Raw genomic sequence first — 20,258 nt, 5'->3', positions numbered from 1 at the left:
AAATAGTCAAAATTGGTGAAGTGAAAATGAAAAAAATTATTTGTTTAAAAAAATTCTATGAAGCCCCTAAATAATATCTGGTGCAACCAACTACCTTCAGAAGTCACATCATTTGTTAAATAAAGTCCATCTGTGTGCAATGTAAGTGTCACATGATCTGTCACATGACCTCAGTATATATACACCTGTTCTGAAAGGCCCCAGAGTCTGCAACACCACTAAGCAAGCGACACCATGAAGACCAAGGATCTCTCCAAACAGGTCAGGGACAAAGTTGTGGAAAAGTACAGATCAGGGTTGGGTTTTAAAAAAATATCTGAAACTTTGAACATCCCACGGAGCACCATTAAATCCATGATTAAAAAATTTAAAGAATATGGCACCACAACAAACCTGCCAAGAGAGGGCCGCCCACCAAAACTCATGGACCAGGCAAGGAGGGCATTAATCAGAGAGGCAACAAAGAGACCGAAGATAACCCTGAAGGAACTGCAAAGCTCCATACAGGAGATTGGAGTATCTGTCCATAGGACCACTTCAAGCCGCACACTCCACAGAGTTGGGCTTTACGGAAGAATGGAAAGAAAAAGAGCCATTGCTTGAAGAAAAAAATAAGCAAACACGTTTGGTGTTCGCCAAAAGGCAAGTGGGAGACTCCCCAAACATATGGAAGAAGGTACTCTGGTCAGATGAGACTAAAATTGATATTTTTGGCCATCAAGGGAAACGTTATGTCTGGCACAAACCCAACACCTCTCATCATCCTGAGAACACAATCCCCACAGTGAAGCATGGTGGTGTCAGCATCATGCTGTGGGGATGTTTTTCATCAGCAGGGACTGGGAAACTGGTCAGGAATGATGGATGGCGCTAAATACAGGGAAATTCTTGAGCGAAACCTGTTTCAGTCTTCCAGAGATTTGAGACTGGGACAAAGGTTCATCTTCCAGCAGGACAGTGACCATAAGCATACTGCTAAAGCAACACTCGAGTGGTTTAAGGGGAAACATTTCAATGTCTTAGAATGGCCTAGTCAAAGCCCAGACCTCAATCCAATTGAGAATCTGTGGTATGACTTATAGATTGCTTAAAGGTTATATTGTTTCAACCCCAAAACATGTTTTGCATCTTCAAAGTGGTTGTGTAAATCAAATGATACAAACCCCCCAAAAATCTATTTTAATTCCAGGTTATAAGGCAACAAAATCGGAAAAATGCCAAAGGGGGTGAATACTTTTGCTAGCCACTGTACATGAAAAGTTCAATATATATAATATAACTGTAGAGTTAGTGTGTGTTTTCTACCACAAATCTCATCTGCGGAGCATGACAATTTTCAGCAACAAAAGAGTGATCAAATCAATATTCTACATCTGTATGTTACTAAAGTGGGTTATGAGGTAGCGGAATCTGTGTGTTGTTGGGATGATTGACTTGAGTGAAGTGTTATGTTTATTTTTTTGTTGTGTGGGTGGAAGGGTTATTTCTTGTTTAGATTGGGGATGTCTGTGTCTTTTTATTAGGGCTGGTGGAGGGGGCATCGTGTATCCTAGTTGTTGTTTTAAGAGAGTGCTGTTATACATCTTGTTTAAGTGGTGGTGTGTGTTCCTGAAAGGCTCTCTCAGCTCTATTGAGACATGTTGTGTTGGGCTCACTCAACATGAGAATGTAAGCACTCACACACACACATGCGCACACACACACGCTCTCACACACACAGACGGGGACACACACACACGTACAGCTGTCATTGGCTCACCTCTGTGCTTTACTAGCTTCAACATCAGTTAGCCTGTATAAGCCCAGTAGCCTCAGATCCCACTACTCTGCCTGAGCGTAGCCGCTAGCCTCCTTAGTGTTAAACCTGTCACTGCACGCAAGATTCCAGATGAAGGAGGGAGTATTGTTAGCGGGCTAGTGTGAGTTAAGGTTAGAGCCCTGGACAGAAATCTACTACGTCAATGACGATTTATTTCACAATGTACTGTTATGATAGAGTACAGAAACACAGGTAACTAAACTACCAGTACTATAGTCTAGGCCTATCTCTAGCCTTACCTCCAGTACCTTGTATTATTTCATCCACTCATATGACTGACTACTGCTTCCATATGGCTCATATAGTATGTCCACTATACAGTAATAACTAGTGATGCACCGATATGACATTTTTGGCCGATACCGATATCCAATATTTTCCTTGTCAAAAAACCCAGATACCGATAACCAATATTTACAATTTTAGCAGCCTTTTAAGCATTCTAGTACAGTTAAATAGTTAACACACACACATGAACGCAGTGGTCTAAGGCACTACAGTCCCTGGTTCGAATCCAGGCTGTATCACATCCGGCCGTGATTGGGAGTCCCATAGGGCGGCGTCCAATTGTCCCAGCGTCGTCCGGGGTAGGCCGTCATTGTAAATAAGAATTTGTTCTTAACTGACTTGCCTACTTAAATAAAGGTTACACACACACACACCACACTGAACAAAAAGTTATTTTGTTGGCATTTACAGTTGAAGTCGGAAGTTTACATACACCTTAGCCAAATACATAAAAGTGACATTCGATCCTAGTAAAAGTTCCCTGTTTTAGGTCAGTTGGGATCACCAATTTATTTTAAGAATGCGAAATTTCAGAATAATAGTAGAGAGAATGATTTATTTCAGCTTTTATTTCTTCAGAAGTTTACATACACTCAATTAGTATTTGATAGCATTGCCTTTAAATTGTTTATCTTGGGTCAAACGTTTCGGGTATGTCATGACTTCCGCCGAAGTCGGTCCCTCTCCTTGTTCGGGCGGCGTTCGGCGGTCGACGTCACCGGCCTTCTAGCCATCGCCGATCCACTTTTCATTTTTTTTGTTTGTTTTGTCTTTGTCTTACACACCTGGTTTCAATCCCCCAATTACTTGTTCATTATTTAACCCTCTGTTCCCCCATGTTTGTTTGTGAGTGTTTGTATGTTATACGGTCCGTTATGTGGGCTTGCCTTATTGTATTGTATTTGCCTATTTTGAGTAAATTACGTTTATTTACTCATATCTGCTGTCCTGCGCCTGACTCCTCTACACAAGCTACACACAGACCTCTTAACAGGGTAGCCTTCCACAAGCTTCCCACAATAAGTTGGGTGAATTTTGGCCCATTCCTCCTGACAGAGCTGGTGTAACTGAGTCAGGTTTTTAGGCCTCCTTGCTGGCACACACTTTTTCAGTTCTGCCCACACATTTTCTATAGGATTGAGGTCAGGGCGTTGTGATGGTCACTCCAATATCTTGACTTTGTTGTCCTTAAGCCATTTTGCCACAACTTTGGAAGTATGCTTGGGGTCATTGTCCATTTGGAAGACCCATTTGCGACCAAGCTTTAACTTCCTGACTGATGTCTTGAGATGTTGCATAAATATAACCACATAATTTTCCTGCCTCATGATGCCATCTATTTTGTGAAGTGCACCAGTCAATTTTGCAGCAAAGCACCCCCACAACATGATGCTGCCACCCCTGTGCTTCACGGTTGGGATGGTGGTCTTCGGCTTGCAAGCCTCCCCCTTTTCCCTCCAAACATAATGATGGTCAGTATGGCCAAACAGTTCTATTTTTGTTTAATCAGAACAGGAGACATTTCTCCAAAAAGTACAATCTTTGTCCCCATGTGCAGTTGTAAACCGTAGTCTGGCTTTTATGGCGGTTTTGGAGCAGTGTCTTCTTCCTTGCTGAGCTGCCTTTCAGGTTATGTCGATATAGGACTCGTTTTACTGTGGATATAGATACATTGGTACCTGTTTCCTCCAGCATCTTCACAAGGTCCTTTGCTGTTGTTCTGGGATTGATCTGCACTTTTTGCACAAAAGTACGTTCAACTCTAGGAGACAGAACGCGTCTCCTTCCTGAGCGGTATGAAGGCTGCGTGGAGTTTGAAGGTAGGCCTTGAAATACATCCACAGGTACACCTCCAATTGACTCAAATGATGTCAATTAGCCTATCAGAAGCTTCTAAAGCCATGACATAATTTTCTGGAATTTTCCAAGCTGTTTAAAGGCACAGTCAACTTAGTGTATGTAAACTTCTGACCCACTGGAATTGTGATACAGTGAATAATAAGTGAAATAATCTGTCTGTAAACAATTGTTGGAAAAATTACTTGTGTCATGCACAAAGTAGATGTCCTAACCGACATACCAAAACTATCGTTTGTTAACAAGACATTTTTGGAGTGGTTGAAAAACAAGTTTTAATGACTCCAACATAAGTGTATGTAAACTTCCGCCTTCAACTGTACCAAGCGGTCACTCCAGATCGAAATATATTAGCTTGTTCTACTGTACTCAATAGTGCACGCAGATTAATCACTCACATCGATATTGTATGGAAATCAATGAAACTGGAATTCGCTGCCACTACGTATGGCATTTGTGCTCATCTAAAACACAAACCACAGCGAACTTAGATAGATGACAACCTGTTGTAGCCATTTATCGACTCATCTCCTTGTGCGACATTGTTTACGGTACATGGCCAATGCGAAAATGGGAACACTTTTTTGACTAGATATTTCAACAAAATAGTGACAGGGGTTGGCTCTCATTTAGAGAGTGCCCCAACTGCGTTCTAAATCCTGCGACAGACAAGCGTGTATGATAAAATCCATTTTACCAAACCAAAGATATTAATCTGTTTAAAGCAATCGATTTAGTGTCATCTTGATAAATGTTAACTTTTATATTAACATCGCCAATCTGAGGTAACAATTATGTGTAATTTCATGAGGTAAAAATGAGAGCTTGTGTAAGGTAGTAACACAAACTCTCCACATGGAAATTATGAAATAATGTAATATGGCAAATTAATTTAACATGTCAATTTTGAATAATAGTATATGTTGCCCACTCACAAACTATTACGACAATTACATCTATTTCTCACTCATTTAAACACTAGGCACTCTAAACTAGAGCTTCCAAAGTATACCCCTAGGCCCGAGAAGGATCCTTCTCCCCACCGGAGATTTTGATAAAAAATTAAAAGCTGCTGAACCAATCACATATGGGACTGTCTTGGCCAAAGAGGATGATGTCAACATTTCAAGCATGTTTTGAAACGGTTGTTTCAGAGATGGGATTTTACTGAGATGGGATTTTACTGTGTTTTTTTCTCAAATGTATGCTTTGGCCACAACTACAAGTAAAGGACAAGTTAACAACATTACTTGATTATGAGCAAAGAGAATATATATATTTTTTCGGTTACTTCAACTGCCTTGCTCAAGGGCACACCGGCAGATGTTTAACCTTACTGGTTCCGGGATTCAAACTAGCGACCTTCCAGTTACTGGTTCAACACTCTAACTGCTAAGCTACCTGCCACCCCTTGCTGTGTGTGTTTATCATATCAAAGAGGTATTGTGAGAAGAATATTGGGTGATGAAGGGAATATTATTTGATTGTTCATCATGGTTGCTTCTCTTCTCTTCGTATTCATTATAATTCACCGTTTGACCTAAGAGGCTTCAATGGCTCAACCTCTTCACAGCCATAGACAGACACACATATACACCATGAAACCCTAATGTACATTAAGGGATTGAACAAATTCATATAAAATCCTCTATAGAAAAACATAATACTTCTTTTCACTTTACCGTTCAAGGTTATCTGTACATAGTATAAGTGGCTTCTTTTCTCCTCTGTTTGTTTGCAGCATGTTTATTTGCATTGTATTGTTTTTGTCCCTATTTGATAAGGTTAATGGGATTTTTTTTTACATTTCTTATTCAAGACACTGAAGAGACAGGCTAATTAAAAGAGTGTGATCTGTATTTAAAAAAGGGTATTGGTATCTGTTGAATGTTTTGAACAACACACACACACACACACACACACACACACACACACACACACACACACACACACACACACACACCACACATGGGTTGACTGGGCTGCAATGAACAGAATGCGCCACTGAATAATTTGTGGAAGATAGCAGGGCTGTGCTCTGGCCTACATTAACAGTCTTCAACTGAACTGTGCCAATTATTGGATATTGGAGCATGTACATACTCCCTCTATCTACACTATATATACAAAGTATGTGGACTCCCTTCAAATGAGTGGATTTGGCTGTTTCTTTGTTAACCGCTAAACACAGAATAGCCGTAGGTGTGCTCTCCCTCAAATCGTTTGGAGAAAATATAATTTATATTTAATTCAGCTTTGTTCAATTGTATTCTTCATACTATAAAATAATGCCACGGAATTCTAAGCAAATCTTGTCTGCTAAATGAACTAGTGTAACCCACAGCCATATGGCATAGCCAGATCAGGACCTAGCATATGGACAACTCAGAATAGGCTATTCTATTCTTCTGAAATAGACTACATTTTCTAGATATCATGTTTCTTTAGACCTGTCTAAAATAACAAATGGATTTATTGTGAAGGTGTATGTTATATTACATGGATTTATTAGACTTTTTAAAATGTAGATGTTCAAAAAGTCTGCATCAGTGGCTTGTAGTCTGGAAGCCAGTAGATTATAATGTGTTTATGTTAATTAACAGGCCATTACCATGAGGCCAACTGTTATTTGCTGGACAATCACCGGCTGAAGAAATGATGTGACTGCCACAGGCCTAGTTGGAACACTAACTACCGAGTTCCAAACTGCCTCTGAAAGCAACGTCAGCACGAACAAGAACTGTTCTTTGGGAGCTTCATGAAATGGGTTTCCATGGCCAAGCAGCTCCCACCAGCCGAAGATCACCATGCGCAATGCCAAGCGTCAGCTGGAGTGGTCTAAAGCTCGTCGCTATTGTACTCTGGAGCAGTGGAAACACGTTCTCTAGAGTGACGCTTCACCATCTGGCAGTCCGACGGACTAATCTCGGTTTGGCGGATGCCAGGAAAACTCTACAGTACCTGCTCCAATGCATAGTGTCAACTGTCAAGTTTGATGGTGGATGAATAATGGTCTGCGGTTGTTTTTGTTGGTTCGGGCTAGGTCCATTAGTTACAGTGAAGGGAAATCTTAACCCTACAGCATACAATGACATTCAAGATGATTCTGTGCTTCCAACTTCGTGGCAACAGTTTGGGGAAGGCCCTTTCCTGTTTCAGCATGACAATGCCCCTGTGCACAAAGTGAGGTCCATACAAAAATGGTTTGTCGAGATCGGTGTGGATGAACTTGACTTGCCTGCACAGAGCCCTGACCTCAACCCCATCGAACATCTTTGGGATGAATTGTAACGTCAACTGCGAGCCAGGCCTAATCGGCCAATGTCAGTACCCAACCTCACTAATGCTCTTGTGGCTGAATGGAAGAATGTCCCCTCAGCAATGTTCCAACATATAGTGGAAAGCCTTCCCAGAAGAGTGGATGCTGTTATAGCAGCTAAGGGGGAGGAACTCCATATTAATGGCTATGAATTTGGTATGAGATGGTCGATGAGCAGGTGTCCACATACTTTTGGTCATGTGGTGTATCGGTCAGTGGTACACACACACACGCGTACACACACACACACACGCACATAGACATAGTAGAAAACTACAAGTCCATTCTCCCTTAACTTAATTATATATACACTGAGTGTACAAGACATTAAGAACACATTCCTAATATTGAGTTGCCCATGTTGACTCCAATGCTTCCCACAGTTGTGTTAAGTTGGCTGGATGATCTTTGGGTGGTGGACCATTCTTGATACACACAGGAAACTGTTGAGTGTGGAAAAACCCAGCAGTGTTGCAGTTCTTGACACAAACCGGTGCACCTGGCACAACAAGCTCTCACAGTCTGACGTCAGAATTAGATGTTCATCCATGTTTCTCAAACAGCAAATTTCTAAGTGGTTCCAAGCATCAAAAAGTGTTTAAGGTTCAGTTTAGGAATTAACACCACATTTTTAAGGTTAAGGTTAAGTTTAGGCATTAACTCCGAAGTCTTAAGGTTAGGCATTAACTCCGAATATTTAAGTTAAGGGTTAAGGTTTGGGATAGGCTTAAAACAAAAATCTTCTATTGCTGGAATTGAACATGTAACCCTTGGCACCAGAGGAACATGCTTATGCTGATTTGCCATCCCTGACCACAACACCCTAGCAAAACCTAAACCTACTTGAAGGTAACTTCATTCACTGTTGCCCATAGTGGCTGGTTTCCACGTCATCTCCCGATGTCCTCAGACATGGATGGACGTCAAATAATAACTTGTATCACAGGTGACCTGGCTGGCATGGCACCTACGACCATATGCCTTTCAAAGGCACTTAAATATTTTGCCTTGCGCATTCACCCTCTGAATGGCACACATACACAATCCATGTCTCAATTGTCTCAAGGCTGAAGAATCCGTCTTTGACCTGACTCCTCTCCTTCAACCACTGATTGCAGTGGATTTAACAAGTGACATCAACAAGAGATCATAGCTTTCACCTGGTCAGTCTATGTCATGGAATGACCAATTGTTCTTAATGTTTTGTACACTCAGTATATACAGTTGAAGTCAGAAGTTTACATACACATAGGTTGGAGTCATTAAAACTTGTTTTTCAACCACAAACTATAGTTTTGGCAAGTCGGTTAGGACATCTACTTTGTGCATGACACAGGTAGTTTTTCCAACAATTGTTTACAGACAGATTATTTCACTTGACTGTGCCTTTAAACAGCTTGGGAAATTCCAGAAAATGATGTCAGGCTTTAGAAGCTTCTGATAGGCTAATTGACATCATTTTTGTCTATTGGAGGTGTACCTGTGGATGTATTTCAAGGCCTACCTTCAAACAACTCAGTGCCTCTTTGCTTGACATCATGGGAAAATCAAAAGAAATCAGCCAAGACCTCAGAAAAACAATTTGTAGACCTCCACAAGTCTGGTTCATCCTTGGGAACAATTTCCAAATGCCTGAAGGTACCACGTTCATCTGTACAAACAACAGTACGCAAGTATAAACAGCATGGGACCATGCAGCCGTCATACCGCTGTCTCCTAGAGTTGAATGTACTTTGGTGCGAAAAGTGGAAATCAATCCCAGAACAACAGCAAAGGACCTTGTGAAGATGCTGGAAGAAAACAGGTACAAAAGTATCTATATCCACAATAAAACGAGTCCTATATCGACATAACCTGAAAGGCCGCTCTAAAGGGAGAAGCAACTGCTCCAAAACCGCCATACAAATGCCAGACTACGGTTTGCAATTGCACATGGGGACAAAGATCGTACTTTTTGGAGAAATGTCCTCTGGTCTGATGAAATAAAAATATAACTGTTTGGCCATAATGACCATCGTTATGTTTGGAGGAAAAAGGGGGAAGCTTGCAAGCTGAAGAACACCATCCCAACCGTGAAGCACGGGCATGGCAGCATCATGTTGTGGGGGTGCTTTGCTGCAGGAGGGACTGGTACACTTCACAAAATAGATGGCATCACAAGGAAGGAAAATTATGTGGATATATTAAAGCAACTTCTCAAGACATCAGTCAGGAAGTTAAAGCTTGGTCGCAAATGGGTCTTCCAAATGGACAATGACCCCAAGCATACTTCCAAAGTTGTGGCAAAATGGCTTAAGGACAACACAGTCAAGGTATTGGAGTGGCCATCACAAAGCCCTGACCTCAATCCCATAGAAACTTTGTGGGCATAACTGAAAAAGTGTCTGTGCGCAAGGAGGCCTAAAAACTTGACTCAGTTACCCCAGCTCTGTCAGGAGGAAGGGGCCAAAATTCACCCAACTTATTGTGGGAAGCTTGTGGAAGGCTACCCGAAACGTTTGACTCAAGTTAAACAATTTCAAGGCAATGCTACCAAATACTAATTGAGTGTATGTAAACTTCTGATCCACTGGGAATGTAATGAAAGAAATAAAAGCTGAAATAAATCATTCTCTCTACTATTATTCTGACATTTCACATTTTTTAAATAAAGTGGTGACCCTAACTGACCTAAGACATGGCATTTTTACTTGGAGTAAATATCAGGAATTGTGAAAAACGGAGTTTAAATGTCTTAGGCTAAGGTGTATGTAAACTTCCGACTTCAACTGTATATATATATATATATATATATATATATATACCTGCCACAGACCCAATGCTTTTTTATTTTTTATTTAACTAGGCAAGTCATTTAAGAACAAATTATGTTTTACAATGACGCCCTACACCAGTCAAACCCGGACGATTGTGCGCCGCCCTATTGGACTCCCAATCACGGCCAGTTGTGATACAGCCTGGATTCAAACCAGGGTGTCTGTAGTGACTCCTCTAGCACTGAGATGCAGTGCTTCTCTCTCTCTCCCTCTCTCTCTATGTTCTGGGCCAAGACCTGACAGGGTTCACACACATAACCATTGACATAAACCATCACACACATGGGCGTAACCATTGCGTAAGCACACACTAATATTTCAACAGACTCTCACATCAAAGGCACACAACCACACTCAAGCTTATATTGAATGCATTCACGTGCTAAACAGCATTGTTTGTCAATTTTTCTGTGTGATTCCATTGACTGTAGAATCCCTTTCTGGTGGACTGTTTTCCTGATGTCATCACTTGTCATTAATGCAGTGGCTGGGTGTGCTGGGTGTCTCTGTGGGTCTGTATTGATTATTGTATTGTTTTCCCTCCAGGAGTCAATAGCTCAGTAGCTCCAAATTTCAATGACTTAAAAACCTCAAACCAACTATACATTGTAGAAATTCATATACAAATATTGAAAGCATTTAATGAGAAAACTAAACTAAAAGGCTTTCCACATGTAAATATTACCCCATTTACATTGTGTAATTTATTGTTATTCCCTAACTAGCCCCACAGATAGGCTATCCAAAGTCAAACCATCTTTGCCACTGTCACACACCGGGGGCTGAAGCTAATTAGCTTACTAGCTAGCCTAGGCTACTTCCAGACACAAGACCTGGTCAGACTGTTTCAAGTTATCTAAAATGTTGAGTAACTGTAACTATGTATTGTTTTGGCAGAGTGGAAATACAAACGCTTCCCACGTGCGAACAAACACACAAGAGACACCCACATCAAAGCACGCCTCCAAGACCCAAATCTCATTCTCAGTTGCATTTCCTAATGAGGAGGATTAAAACTGAGGCTAAATCAGCCGGTTCAACTCCCTTTAATATATTATTCAATGCAATGTTTACTTTCCAGGTTAGGGGATGTGTGTGCGAGGGAAATGGCTGTGTGTGTGTGCGCTAGAGAGTGTTTGCTAGTGTGTGTGTGTGTGTGTGTGTGTGTGTGTGTGTGTGTGTGTGTGTGTGTGTGTGTGTGTGTGTGTGTGTGTGCGTGTGTGTGAGTAAGTGGGAGTGTGGAACCAGCATGGAGTCCCTGTTGAGGTAAATGCCAGGTTGTTTGTGAATGTGATTCCATTTTGAAGGTGGATGGAAGGGGGGTGGCCCTATCTATCAGAGTTGATGAATGGGGTTGAGATGGAAAGACGTAGCGTGGAGGGAGGTAGATGGAGAGATGGGGAGGAAGGGGGGGAGGGGGGGGGACCCGGCTGGATGTCTGCCCAGGGAAATGGCTCAGGGGCTCGGGAAGCTGTCTCTGACTGGGCCTCTCATCAGTCAGAAACCAGGGTATAGACAGGTTCTCAGGATAAAGAGAACTTATTGACACAAAGGACCAGTGTGATAAGTAGAGGGAGAGAAAGATCAGGACGGGTAGGAGGACAGGAAAGAGAGGGATGAGAGAGATGTTCCGGGTAAGCAATGCTATGATAAATCAGAAATAATTAGTCAATGAAACAGAGTACAAGGAGTGAAATGTTAGCTAAACAGACAGGTACACAGACTAACAGAATATGCCTTCAGAGTTAAAGTACCCTAGACAATAACTTTTAACTGTTTTTCAGTTCCCCCACAGTATTACTTGATAAGTACACATACAAAGACATTGAAACCTTCCCTGACAATATGTCAGTACACAGTCATTACCACTAGCAGTAGTACCTTTGGACATCATCGCTGTAGCATGTGTGCCCATTACCCTGCCAAAAGCATGAGTTAAACCCACCACGGCCATTTGTGCAGATCGACAGTGACTGACTGACTGTGCAGTGGGTAATGCCGTACTGTCTATCTGGTACACCAAGAGAAGAGAAGAGATTTGGAAGTTGGTACAGAGAGTAATTCTAGCCATTAATGAGTGTTCTAAGTTAACTGGGAACAAACTGTTCTGTCATTTGTCTTATTTTAGCCATGGTGAATAATAGATGGTGTGCTCCACTCCGCCTGTCCGTCCGTCCGTCCGTCCGTCTGTCTACGTACGGAGGCTGGTTACCACATACGCTACAGTTAAAGGCTAAACACTACTACATAGGGTCGACATAAAGGCTTCATAATGCTGTTGTTAGCTGTCATTAGAGTGACATAACATCTGTCCTCCATGATACACCTGTACCTGGATCTCTGTCTAGGCTCAGCGAGGATAAGAGTGATGGGTAGTTTCTGTCTGTCTCTCTGTCTGTCTGTCTGGTAAAGAAGAAGGGGCCAGTGTAAAACCATTATGGGGTGGGGGGAATGGAAGGTATGGGAGGATAGGGGAAGGGGTGGTTGGGGTTGAGGTTGATATGGGGGATGGTGGATGAGGATAGAGGTGGTGGTGGTTGGGAGTTGCATCCTGTTACAGGTCTAAAGACTGAAATGAGGAAAACGACCCCCCTTCCTCTTTTCCTCTTCTCTTCCTCTCTTTTTCTCTACCCTCTCTCACCTTATCTGGCACTAGCCTACCCTCAGACTGCCAATGTGTACATGTGTGCATACTTGAATGTGTGTATGTGTGTACATGTGTGCTTTGTGAACCCATCTTATATCGCATACCTCTACAATCTCCCTCACACAGAGCACACATACACACAAGTAATTTATCATGAGAAATATTCACAACGCTGCTTGATTCCGATGGCCTGGGGTTGTAGTCCTTGTCACCTCATTTCACACTAGTCTACCCCCAGCCCGCCACTGTGTGTGTGTGTGTGTGTGTGTGTGTGTGTGTGTGTGTACATACATGTGTGCTTTGTGAACCCATCTTATATCGCATACCTCTACAGAGCACACGCACACACACTACAAGTCATTTAACATGATAAATATTTACAACACTGCTTGATTCTGATTGCCTGGCATTATTAGATCATTATATTATATATTCATACTTTCCTCAAGTTATTATTAAAGCAGTGTGTTTTAATGACATCAAACTGAGAGCTCATACAGAACAGTACTAAGGGTGCAGTGTCCAGTCAGACTGGCTGTCACATGCCCCCTAGTGTGACCATCAGGTCACTGCAGGCCATGCCAGGGCTGCTGCTAGAGACAATGCTGCTTAACACCAGCAGCACTATCCACTTAGAGATCCTGTAGTTGAGGGAAATAGATAGGTTAACATGCACAGTGATCCACATGGTATAAAACATATATACAACCTACATTGAAGCACATACCCTGTGTAGACCAAACATTAGGAACACCTTCCTAATATTGAGTTGCACCCCTTTTTGCCCTCAGAACAGCCTGAATTTGTCTGGGCGTGGACTCTACAAGGTGTCGAAAGCGTTCCACAGGGGTGCTGGCCCATGCTGACTCCAATGCTTCCCACAGTTGTGTCATGTTGGCTGGATGTTCATTGGGTGGTGGACCATTCTTGATACACAGGGAAAAGTGTGAAAAACCCAGCAGCGTTGCAGTTCTTGACACAAACCGGTGCGCCTGGCATTTACTACCATACCCCGCTCAAAGGCATTTAAATATTTTGTCTGAATGGCACACACACAATACATGTCACTATTATCTCAAGGCTTAAAAATCCTTCTTTAACCTGTCTTCTCTACTTCATCTACAGTGATTGAAGTGGAATTAACAAGTGACATCAATAAGGGATCATACATTTCACTTAGGTTCACCTGGTCAGTCTATGTCATGGAAAGAGCAGGTGTTCTTAATGTGTAGTATATTCAGTGTATACATCTTCCATTGTATCATACCTCACACTGTGAATATCAGCCACAATCAGATATGTATTTATTGATATACAATGCACCTCCATACATAGTATACACCCCCAGTATAGGTAACCTGCTCTCCCAGCTGTGTGTATGTTATGTAGAAGGCAGTATAGGTAACCTGCTCTCCCATCTGTGTATTTGGTATGTAGAAGGCAGTATAGGTAACCTGCTCTCCCAGCTGTGTATTTGGTATGTAGAAGGCAGTATAGGTAACCTGCTCTCCCAGCTGTGTGTATGGTATGTAGAAGGCAGTATAGGTAACCTGCTCTCCCAGCTGTGTGTATGGTATGTAGAAGGCAGTATAGGTAACCTGCTCTCACAGCTGTGTGTATGGTATGTAGAAGGCAGTATAGGTAACCTGCTCTCACAGCTGTGTGTATGGTATGAAGAAGGCAGTATAGGTAACCTGCTCTCTCAGCTGTGTGTACAGTATGTACAATACCAGTCAAACATTAGTCAACATGGATATGCTAATCCATAATTGGGATGCTTCTTTCTTTCTTTCGTCTCCTAATTGATTCCCAAAAGTGGGAATTTCACAGCTGCTCTCAGTTCTACTTGGCTTCTTCTATATGAATCTTAGATGTTGGTTGACCCTTTAACTGCTAGTTGTGGGTACTGGGTATTAAGACCCGTTGGGGCTATACTTGCGAACATTAGAAAAAGTTTAATTATCAGACAATTAAAATTGCCGACGTAGTTGCATGTGATAGTGTGTTTTTGTTCTACCTTGTTATTACATTGTTATTGATTATTGCATTGTTGGGGTTAGAGTTTCCAAGAGAGTCATTTCACTGTACTTGGACATGTGACAGTAAAACTTGAAACTTGATCAAAAACTTCATGTTAGCTGTTCCCATTACATAAGCTTGCACATGTAGCCCTATGCTAACCCCAGCAGGTTGATGTGATTATTTCCTGTACCATATTGCCCATCAGCCTATCAAAGATTTAACTACTTTTTTTCGACAAACCAATGGCATTTCTTAAAATAGGTCAACTTCGCCACCAGAGGGATACATTTAAAGTCCTACTGTATTACACTTTGTAATGTTTGTTTTTGAAACAAATAACGCAAATGTGACAAAGTAGATGATTATCAAAATGTAGGCCTACATTTAGGTGTACAGGTCCATGTAATATACAGTTGAAGTCAGAAGTTTACATACACTTAGGTTGGAGTCACTAAAACTTGTTTTTCAACTACTCCACAATTTTTTTGTTAACAAACTATAGTTTTGCCAAGTCGGTTAGGAAATCTACTTTGTGCATGACTGTCACGTCCTAACCAGTAAAGGGGTTATTTGTTATTGTAGTTTGTTCAGGACGTGGCGGGGGTGTTTGTTTTATGTGGTTCGGGGTTTGTTGGGCTATGTGTTTATATAGAGGGGTGTTTGTTTAGTGTTCCGGCGTTTTTTTGGTTAATGTTCTATGTTAGTATATTTCTATGTTCTAGTCTTTCTATTTCTATGTTTAGGGTTTTTCATTGACCTTCAATTGAAGGCAGCTGTTCCTCGTTGCCTCTGATTGAAGGTCCTATGTATAGGGATGTTTTGCTATGGGGGTTTATGGGTAGTTGTCTCCTGTTTAGTGTCTGTACACCTGACAGGACTGTTTAGTGTTGTTTATTGTTTTTGTATATGTGATTGGTTTGTTTTCCTTCTTCAACATTAAAAAGAAGATGAGTATACACGTTCCCGCTGCGTTTTGGTCTGATCCTTACAACACCCGTTACAATGACACAAGTCATTTTTCCAACAATTGTTTACAGACAGATTATTTCACTTATAATTCACTGTATCACAATTCCAGTGGGTCAGAAGTTTACATACAGTAACTTGACTGTGTGTTTAAACAGCTTGGAAAATTCCAGAAAATGATGTCATGGCTTTAGAAGCTTCTGATAGACTAATTGACATAATTTGAGTCAATTGGAGGTGTACCTGTGGATGTAGTTCAAGGCCTACTTTCAAACTCAGTGCCTCTTTGCTTGACATCATGGAAAAATCAAAAGAAATCAGCCAAGATCTCAGAAAAAAATTGTAGACCTCCACAAGTCTGGTTCATCCTTGGGAAATCAGCCAAGACCTCAGAAAAAAAAGTTGTAGATCTCCAAGTCTGGTTCATCCTTGGGAGCAATTTCCAAATGCCTGAAGGTACCACATTCATATGTACAAACAATAGTGCACAAGTATAAACACCATGGGACCACGCAGCCGTCATACCGCTCAGGAAAGAGACGCGTTCTGTCTCCTAGAGATGAACGTACTGTGGTGCGAAAAGTGCAAATCAATCCCAGAACTACAGCAAAGGACCTTGTGAAGATGCTGGAAGTAAACAGGTACAAAAGTGTCTATATCCACAATAAAACAAGTCCTATATCGACATAAACTGAAAGGCCGCTCAGCAAGGAAGAAGCCACTGCTCCAAAACCGCCATAAAAAAGCTAGACTACGGTTTGCAACTGCACATGGGGACAAAGATCGTACTTTTTGGAGAAATGTCCACTGGTCGGATGAAACAAAAATAGAACTGTTTGGCCATAATGACCATCGTTATGTTTGGAGGAAAAAGGGGGAGGCTTGCAAGCCGAAGAACACCATCCCAACCGTGAAGCACGGGGCTGGCAGCATAATGTTGCGGGGGTGCATTGCTGCAGGAGGGACTGGTGCACTTCACAAAATAGATGGCATCGTGGGGAGGGGAAATTATGTGGATATATTGAAGCAACATCTCAAGACATCAGTCAGGAAGTTAAAGCCTGGTCGCAAATGGGTCTTCCAAATGGACAATGACCCCAAGCATACTTCCAAAGTTGTGGGAAAATGGCTTAAGGACAACACAGCCAAGGTATTGGAGTGGCCATCACAAAGCCCTGAGCTCAATCCTATAGAAGATTTGTGGGCGGAACTGAAAAAGCATGTGTGAGCAAGGAGGCCTACAAACCTGACTCAGTTACACCAGCTCTGTCAGGAGGAATGGGCCAAAATTCACCCAACATATTATGGGAAGCTTGTGGAAGGCTACCCGAAACGTTTGACCCAAGTTAAACAATTTAAAGGCAATGCTACCAAATACTAATTGAGTGTATGTAAACTTCTGACCCACTGGGAATGTGATGAAAGAAATGAAAGCTGAAATAAATAATTCTATACTATTATTCTGACATTTCACATTTTTAAAATAAAGTGGTGATCCTAACTGACCTAAGACAGGGATTTTTTCCTAGTATTAAATGTCAGGAATTGTGAAAAACTGAGTTTAAATGTATTTGGCTAAGGTGTATGTAAACTTCCGACTTCAACTGTAGCCTATGCAATATGATTATTAGGCTATAGCAGTGTGTTTGTCTGCAAGGCTGAAAAACTAGGTAGTTATTACAGTAAATGCATTCTTAATGTTCATTTTCAAGCTGTTAGCTTTAGGCTATGTCCCTTTTCAACACACTACCACAATACATATAATTCCACATTTCAAAGGGAGGAATATTCTCATGTGAGATTCGACCCCTTTGCCACAATCCCCGACAATTACGTGGAGCTAGGCACTCTACACAGAGAGCAGTTTGACCAGTCAGTCAAATACACGTGATGTAGTTGCTTTGATTATCAGAAAGTGCTGTTTGACTTATGTTAAACGCTTCCATGAACAAGTGTTGGAACACGTCCAACTACGTCAACGATTTTAATTTGATGATATGGAATTTGTTACAGGAAATAATCATGGCCACCTGCTGAGGTTTTTTTGGAAGAAAACTACTCGATTTCATCTCTTCGTTATATTGACATCGAACATGTCACCCTCCCTAGGAGAGGGGGTGACCTCGACAATTTATTTTTTTAAACGAGAGGCTGCCTGGATCTTTAATTTAAAGACCCTTGCTCGCTTTGGCCTCAACGTAGATTTTGATCTGAAGCTATTCTTGTGATTATGATTTTGCTATTGTAAATGTGTGTAGGCTTATGTAGCCAAATTTATGTTTTTATATGCTATTTGATTATATGAGAATGAACCAATGAAATCAGGCCACAACTGGCCATGATTACAGACACCTGTGAGTGTCTTTTGACACTATATAAATGAGTCATCTCGCATTGTTTGTCATTATACCCTGATGAAGATAGCTTGTCTGTCGAAACGTTGGACATAAATATTTTTGCATCTGAGCAATATTTTTGTATCGATTTTTTTAAAGTGTTCTACTCTGCTAGCCAGCACCTTGCCTAAATAGGTGAGCGTTTCTTTCGCCTCTAGATTACACCTGCTGAGGTTAGCATGGAGATATATGTGCAAGCTTATGTAATGTGAACAGCTAACATATAGCCTTTGATCACGTGCAACTACCTCAACGATTTTAATTGGCTGATGCTTGAACTTAACCTTGAACTTAAACTCCACGGGACCGCAAAAGGATTCAAATGTAGCATGTATCGTTCAGAAAATCTATTCAAACGCTACAAATCCTTGGTTCACTAACATTTGTTGCTCATATTACTTTTTTCCACCTTCCGAAAATACCTAATCTTTTGTGACAACTGATGCGTCTTCTCCTTCAGCGTCGAACTAATAAGCATGTAACTGCGTAATTAGATGAGTTACAACCAATATAATTTGATCATTTCATAACGAGGACAGCAATCACTTTTGCGAGCAAAACTGCCCACAGGAAAGTGTGTGCCTTCAGGCCTGGAGGGAAGAAAAAATAATTCCGCTACCCAAGAATAGCAAAGCACCCTTTACTGGCTCAAACAGCCGACGAATAAGCATGTTACCAGCCCTTAGTAAAATTTTTGAAAAAATGATGTTTGACCAGATACAATGCTATTTCATAGTAAACTAATTAACAACATATTTTCAGCAAGGTTATAGGGGGAAGGGCATTCAACATGTACGCCACAAATGACTGATGATTGACTGACAGAAATGTATAATAAAAAGATTGTGGGTGGTGCTGTTTTGTTAGACTTCAGTGCAGTTTTTGACTTTATCGATCATAATCTTCTGCTGTGTTATGGCTTTACATCCCCTACTATATTGTGGATTGACAATTACCTGTCAAACAGAACACATGTGTGTTCATTAATGGAAGCCAACAGGCATTTCCCAGGGCAGCTGTCTAGGGCCCTTACTTTTTAAAATCTTTACTAATGACCTGCCACTGGTTCTGAGTAAACCTGTGTGTCTATGTATGCTGATGACTCAGCTACCACAGCAAGTGAAATCACTGCTACACTTAACAAAAAGCTGCCGTCAGTTTCAGAATGGGTGTAAAGAAATAAGTTCATCCTAAATATTTAAATAACTAAAAGCATTGTATTTGGGACAAATTATTCACTAAACCCTAAACCTCAACAAAATGTTCTAATGAATAATGTGAAAATGTAGCAAGTTGAGGAGACTAGACTGCTTTGAGTAACCTAGGATTGTAAACTGTAATGGTCAAAACATATTGACGCAACAGTAGCTAAGATGGGAAGAGGTCTGTCCATAATAAAGCACTGCTCTACCTTCTTAACAACGCTATCAACAAGGCAGGTCCTGCAGGCCCTGATTTTGTCGCACCTGGACTACTGTCCAGTTGTGTGGTCAGGTGCCACAAAGGGGGACTTAGGAAAATTACACTTGGCCCAGAACAGAGCAGCACTGCTGGCCCTTAAATGTACATGGAGAAATAACATTAACAACATGCATGCCAATCTCTACTGGCTGAAAGTAGAGGAGAGATTGACTTCATCAATACTTGGATTTGTGAGAGGTATTGACATGTTGAATGCACCGCACTGTCTGTTTAAACTACTAGCACACAGCTTGGACACCTATGCATACCTTACAAGACATGTCACCAGAGGTCTATTCACAGTCCCCAAGTCCAGAACAGACTATGGGAGGCGCACAGTACTACATATCGCCATGGCCATGGCTCCATGGACCTCTATTCCACATCAAGTAAAATACACATTACAGCAGGGACTGTGAAGAGACACACACACAGACATGATAACATATGCACTATACACACATGTACTCATGGATTTTGTGTTGTAGATATGTTGTAGTAGAGTAGTGGCCTGAGGGCACACACTTAATGTGTTGTGAAATGTATTGTTAAAAAAAATATCTCTCTCACTCTCTCTCACACACAGTGGGATGGGGGTAAAAGATGAAGGTGGCATGTGTGAGTGGGGAGAGTGCATTTGTCACATGGAGCAGGAGAGCGGAATTGA

At 41.4% G+C, this 20,258-nt stretch overlaps 1 protein-coding gene across 1 annotated transcript in view; it reads left to right on the top strand.

The window, feature by feature from the left end:
• The window catches only part of LOC106584012 (phosphatidylinositol 3-kinase regulatory subunit gamma), a 324,331-nt gene that overhangs the window by 70,146 nt on the left and 233,927 nt on the right, over positions 1–20,258 (top strand). The gene's annotated exons all lie outside the window — the stretch shown is intronic.

This window comes from Salmo salar, chromosome 23 (genome assembly GCF_965601325.2).
Source record: "Salmo salar chromosome 23, fSalSal1, whole genome shotgun sequence".
Lineage (NCBI taxonomy): Eukaryota > Metazoa > Chordata > Actinopteri > Salmoniformes > Salmonidae > Salmo > Salmo salar.
Note: the sequence above shows the minus strand (reverse complement) of the source record. Positions and strands in the feature narration are given on the sequence as shown.